The following is a 6,000-nucleotide window of genomic DNA, read 5'->3' as shown; positions in this document are numbered from 1 at the left end:
TGGGGTTTAATTGCACAATTTCACCCACACTTCAACAGTTTAAAGGTTTTAGTGTTGTGTAGTTTAAGATCGGTAGCTTCTTGTTTATCGTTAAGCTAAGCCACGTTGATACAGGGATTTAGTCAAACTTCACAAAGGCTTTACGTAAAGCCAGCTAGTCAGAAGTCAAAAAAACATTGCTATTCCTTGGGTTGACAAGCAGTCGCTTATATTATGGCCACTGAAGCGTACTCAGTCCTTTAGGTTTGCGATTTAGATAAAGCTGAATAGTGCGGGCATCAATTTTTGGAAACACATTTCCAGAATGGATCATACGGCGAACAGGATTGTGTTTAAAGTTGACAGTGTTCAAGAAATCGGTAAGAAGCCATATAGGGTTTATTCGAAACAGAGACCATTATGTTTGCGGCGTGTAATGAATGCACTACAACGAGACTGCTTTAGCGCAAAAGACTACCACAAGAACGTGAGAGAAAGTTCAACTGGTGATCAGAGAGGATTAAGAAACATTTCCGATTTGCGAGTAACAGAAATAGCATTGCAGAATGCCACTGCTTATAGACAGAGGAGTGTGACGTTCAAGCAACTGAGTCAGTCGTCTTCGCCAATTGAAAGTATTTTGAAAGAGAAAATCATCCATTCGCCGAAGAGATGGAGGCAAAACACGGAACCGGTGCAATATAACAAAATGTGGCGGTCGCTAGGCCGAGATGTTCAGGACCATTATGGGAATAGAAACGGAGAGAAAGCTTTAGACAGTTCAACTGCAAAGCGAGGCATTTTTCGTGGCAAGGAAGATACAACAACGGCAAATTTAGAAAAGACTTCATACGAAAGTCCCTCTACCGTATCATCTAAACATGATAAACACTCTACTCCAGGCTCACGATATCGGTCGCCAAGGCAGGTATTGCCAAGAATTGTATTAACCTTGTAAACTTTAACCGAGCTCTCGGGAAAAATCACGAAATACGAAAATAGTAATTGTGTTTAATGCGCGGGAGGATAGGAAATGTGGCTTTTAGTGAATGGAAATGTGGTTTACTGGGCAAAACTGAGGTTAGCGAACTATATAAGGCGGTGGAGGTTATGAATGCACTCCGTGCAACCTTTGCGATAGGGTGGATAGTCTTGTTTAGGCCTTCAGGATGCGTTGGAGTCGGAATTCCGCTTTGCTTTGTTGCCTTCTCAACTCAATTCTTTTATAAAATAAGAGAGCTTGAAATAGGGCTACCGGCCTGGCGTGAGTTTCTCAGACGTCCCGAAGGCATTTCGAGCCCAATGAATCTTCGATTGCTAGTTTCCATTGTCAGAACTGGCTGGCCAGTCTGTAGATCGAAAGCGTCATTTTGAAGGGATGGTGCTGCAAGATCTTGAAAAATAATCACTCCGAAACTGGTAGGCGCTATTTTGGAAAAATTTGGAGGACTAGGATAAAACTTATCCTTAAAATTGGCACACGGCTCCGTTTACGAACTCAGGACCGGTCTGGCGGGATACTGACATGGAAAGCGCCCTTCGATAAGGTTTCTACATGTATCTGGTGACGGTAGTGTTGTGCGCAGTCGAGCATCTATAGTTTTATAGGTTTCAACGATTTCAGTATCTAACTTTCAAAGTCAAATAGCCGAAATCGAATATATTGATAAATATCCTTATTGCACATTAAATAATATTTCAGCTGGAAATATTTTGGGATTATTGTTGAAAGTAAATGCAAATTAGGTGTTTCCTGTTTTCTAAAAAATATTTTGGGACTTTTGGCAAATTCATACCAGGTCTTTTTTTGGAAACATCTGGCAAACATCCTTGGCAATCACAACAAACTTGTACCAATAGACAGAACATTCATGGTCTGCAAAGAAAAAAAATACTAGGGACTGGCGTTGGGCGTACGTTAAAGCCGATTCAGGGCACGCAAGGATCGGGCGACAGTCGAAAAAGGCACGCTTTCGGCACGGATGCGGTTTTACTGATGCAGCTTATTGACAACCAGTTATTATGATGCTAGCGGATAATTAATTGTTGCATTAATCTTTCTGTAAAATCAATTAAGAAATAGCCCAGTGCTGCGATGCTCTCCTTGTATCCGGTATCAATTATAAACAAGGTACTTCAGTTGTTGAAACTCTGCTCTCAATCTCTTGTAGTGATACGTGTCAATGTTAGCTGCTTAAGCCCGAGACACAAACCACATTGACCCCAGAAACGGTCGCCTTCTATTTTTAGTCATTCCAATCGTATATTTTGCGTTGCAGGAGACATACACGTGAAAAAATGTACCCCATTAGAGTAGATATTTGGCTCGATCCATGGGTTGCACAAAACTTCCCCTCTGCAGAGCAGTTGATCTCGACAATTTAATAGGTTATAAAGCTTTTGAAAAAAGGTATCGAGAAAAGAGTAGAATGCACGAAACCTAAAAGATTCTTTAAGACCCCCTTTTTGTCCAAACTCTCCCAGAGCCAAAGTTTTGTTCATGGACTGTGTCCCGAAAAATGACCATCCAAAATAAAAGCTTTATGAGCTGTCCTTTCCTACGATGCTGTTTATTCCTTAAAGTTTTATCAGCTCGTTTCCTTTTATTTTCCCTTCTCTCTTTTGTTGCCCTTATTTGGAATAAAATTTGCAAACGTGACCTTAAAACGACTCCTCGTGGCTGCACGTTTTCCTCTATATTCGTTTTTGTTGTTGACAGATGAAAACACTGCAAAATAATTATTCGCTGAAAACAAGAGATGCGCTAGGGACGGACCATTTTATTTTTGAAATGGTGGGGGGGGGGATCCTTGGGCTTTTATGCCAGCCCAAACGATTTCGTGACCAACAGCTTTGTACAAACTTTTGTTTTTGTATTTGCCCCAACCCACTACTCCATCCCTTCCCGCCCCTCCGCCCCCGTCTTTCCCGCCGTCCTCAAAAATAAATGGTCCATCCCTCAGGTAAAAGTTTGTATGTAAGGGCGAAGAATATTGGCGACCTAACTTTCAAAAATCCTGCTCGTTTTATTTATATAAACGAATAGAAGTCCTTTTAAGTTTACAATAATATAATACAAAGTTACAGCAACGTTCAATAAACACTTTGTTAAGCTCTGGTGTAAAGGTCCTCCTGAAATAGCCAGGCGATCTATCATTACATGTCTTGACTTTGGTAATATTATAAAGCTATGTTGAACCCAACGTTCATTGTCATCTTCAATGGATCAATTCCTAAAGTGCCCTTTATAAAATGAAAACTGCTGAGCTATTCTATTGTCTTCAACGGCTTCCAGACTGGTGCTGTCTTCTTCAAATATTTCTGGAGATGACATTGAACTTGAAGCGAGAAGGGTCAACAGTATTAAGTACAGCTTAGACTATTGTACTTAATAGCCTTTTGTACTGTTCACTTCAAGAATGTTCTCCGCAAGCCGACTAATCTAACATAACCCTCTAAGCCAAAATTCAAAACTGTACAAACAATCGCAGACGTGTACAAGGGTCTTTTTAACGCTTTCATACACTCTTAGAGCCGCACCCCGTGCAAGAAATGCTCAAGTGTTAACATTTAAATGAAAGTATTGAGCAGAACTTTCCTGTGCGGGTACTCACGTTGTTTACTATACTGTACAAGATGGTTCTAAGGTTTGAGGCCATTTCAATTAAAGCTACTGAGCAGTTCTATCTTGAATAGTGCCATCTAGTTTTCTATGACTTGGAAAATTAAATGATTGTTTGGTTATCTTGAGAGTGAATAGGTTTTAACGTTCGCCGCACGAGCCACGATGTCACGAGAAACGCTAAGTTTCTAATTTCCCATCTGCAGTGTTACAATTGTTCTCCAAATCCACGAAAACAACTTTTCCGTTAAACAAAGCCTTTTTATACAGCCGGAAGGTTTTCAACGTGAAAGACAGTTCAAATGAAATCAGTCGATCATCCATAGTGGTGACTCGAACCATCTGTTGTATTTCTGAAAAGAAAAATATACATTTATTTTTCAAGTATAACTATTCTTTACTGCGTAAACAATTTTCACTGCGTTCAGTGTTTGACAAGCACGATTTATACTCAAACTGACTGACGATGTAAAACAACAGTTTAAAACATCCTTTTCAACTCTACAGCACGAATCATGTTATTTGGTCCAAACACTCATTCTTTCGAGTCTGTGAATAAAATCCTCTAGTGTGACTACTAAACTCTTGTAGAGGCCGAAGATATATGTGGTTTTCAATTTTTACTCAAAAGGAAAACAAAAAGAGTTGTGAAAGTTTTAGTTTATCTGACTGCTGAGGAAATGGAGGGTTATTAGATCAGGAACATCCAACGAAAACATTAAAGCAAAATACCTTAAATGTCGTTTTCTATGATTCACGAACTACGTGTTTTTTGCCTTTCAAACAACATTTCCTTAAGCCAATACGGTTTGATCTGATCGGTTCCTTTATTTGAAAATTTTAGTCGCACAAAGTTTCAAGAACGGAAGGTTATTCCCCCAATTTCCGCGCTGTCGTCGCTTTCCCGATCATGCTAGTTAGCCTCATTTCGCAGTTACTTCGCTCAAATTAACCCTCCGAAAAGAAATTAGCTTTCTCTGCGCTACGAAATTTAGGTGACCCTTTACCAAAGAAAACACTACTGAGTTTTTCTTCAAAACTATCAGACCAGATATTGAACCGAAGGGATATCCATTGGGTTCCCCTGATACAAGATAACAAACATTTGGAGTGTTGATGCTTACCTTGGATTTGGATTTTTCCTTCCTTCTTCTGTTTCTTGAGGTGTTTGAGTTGTTACTGTCTTGCACACGCTGTTGATCTGGCTTCTCTGTAGCAGGATTTTGCCGCCTTTGTGTAGGAGGAGCCCGTATGCGGGTTCCATGCATGATTACAGTTATTCTTCCCGAACTGAACTGCACAATGACTGACGTGAAGATGATGGTTAAGAAAAGAAGAGTTATTTTCTGCATGCTGTAATTCCTCTGTCTTATCTTGATGCACCTTTCAATCGTAATAAGTGGGAATGAGTGAAGAGTATCAAAGCCACGAAACTTCTCTTGACGGAAGTGTTGATTTCTTCACTTATCAATAAACTGAATATCCACAGTGTGTGTGAAGTTGTTTTTAACTTCAATTTTTTTAAACACATTCCTTTTTATAGCCGGCAGGAGGAAACACTGATTGACGTCAATACCTTCATATTGTTTTACTTTGTAGCGCCCGCAACAATCCCTGAAGAGAAAATTTAAGTTACGAGCAATATGCTCAACATTTTAATTCCACTTCATCAGATGGTAATTCCGTCTGGCACGGAAACGCTTTTGTTGTGGCCCCTAATCGGTTTACAAGATCAAGTCAAAGTCCACATAAACCTTCAAAATGCTTATTTTACCAATGTTTACTTTTGCCTCTCAGTAAAGGTAGGCTGAAGAATTAATCTGTCTCACATTTTTAACACGGAAAAATCACACTGAAGTTCATGATTTTTATGCTCTCGTCACTTGCTTGAAAACAAATCGAAACTGTGGCAGAAAGTACATGCCATTTCTTGTTCCTCAAAGCCACAGGCTTAAGTGCTTTTTAAGTGCATGGTCTGGTTTCGGACAAAAAGTTCGCCATTCAAGTCCATCCAATTACTGTCTTATTACTGCGCTGCAGAAGAAATCCCTCTCGACCCCTATAACTCAAAGCAAATGCAAAGCTTTGAGCATTAAAAGCCTTCTTTAATCGTCACTCTCATGTGCCCAACTATTAAATTACCACTTTTATTTAGTCATGGTTGAACTCTTTAATAACTGCACAAACGCATAAACCAGCATTCTCCTATCCATCTCATACGAGCTTTTCATTAATTAAGCCAGCGTAAAAGACTTTTCTAACCACACGCAACGACAACTTAATTCAGTTTGCGTAAGAAACGCTATTGTCACGTTTTGGAAGGAAGAAATGGGGCCGCGAAATTAAACGTAAATTTTTGGTATGACTCATTAGAAGATGACATATGGCGGCGACATCAG

General features: G+C 39.7%; 1 long non-coding RNA gene across 1 annotated transcript; it reads right to left on the bottom strand.

The window, feature by feature from the left end:
- Nucleotides 1-2,985: 2,985 nt before the first annotated feature.
- LOC146474940 (uncharacterized) lies at nt 2,986-5,607 on the bottom strand. Its single transcript, XR_014866087.1, has 2 exons — nt 4,726-5,607; nt 2,986-3,954 (listed from the first exon to the last, which is right to left on the bottom strand). It is a non-coding gene; the product is annotated as an uncharacterized LOC146474940 (long non-coding RNA).
- Between the last annotated feature and the right edge of the window lie 393 nt (nt 5,608-6,000).

The sequence above is a fragment of the Pavona decussata genome, unplaced genomic scaffold (assembly GCF_977016875.1).
Source record: "Pavona decussata unplaced genomic scaffold, jaPavDecu1.1 SCAFFOLD_87, whole genome shotgun sequence".
Taxonomy (NCBI): Eukaryota; Metazoa; Cnidaria; class Anthozoa; order Scleractinia; family Agariciidae; genus Pavona; species Pavona decussata.
This window is presented reverse-complemented; position numbering and strand designations above follow the sequence as displayed.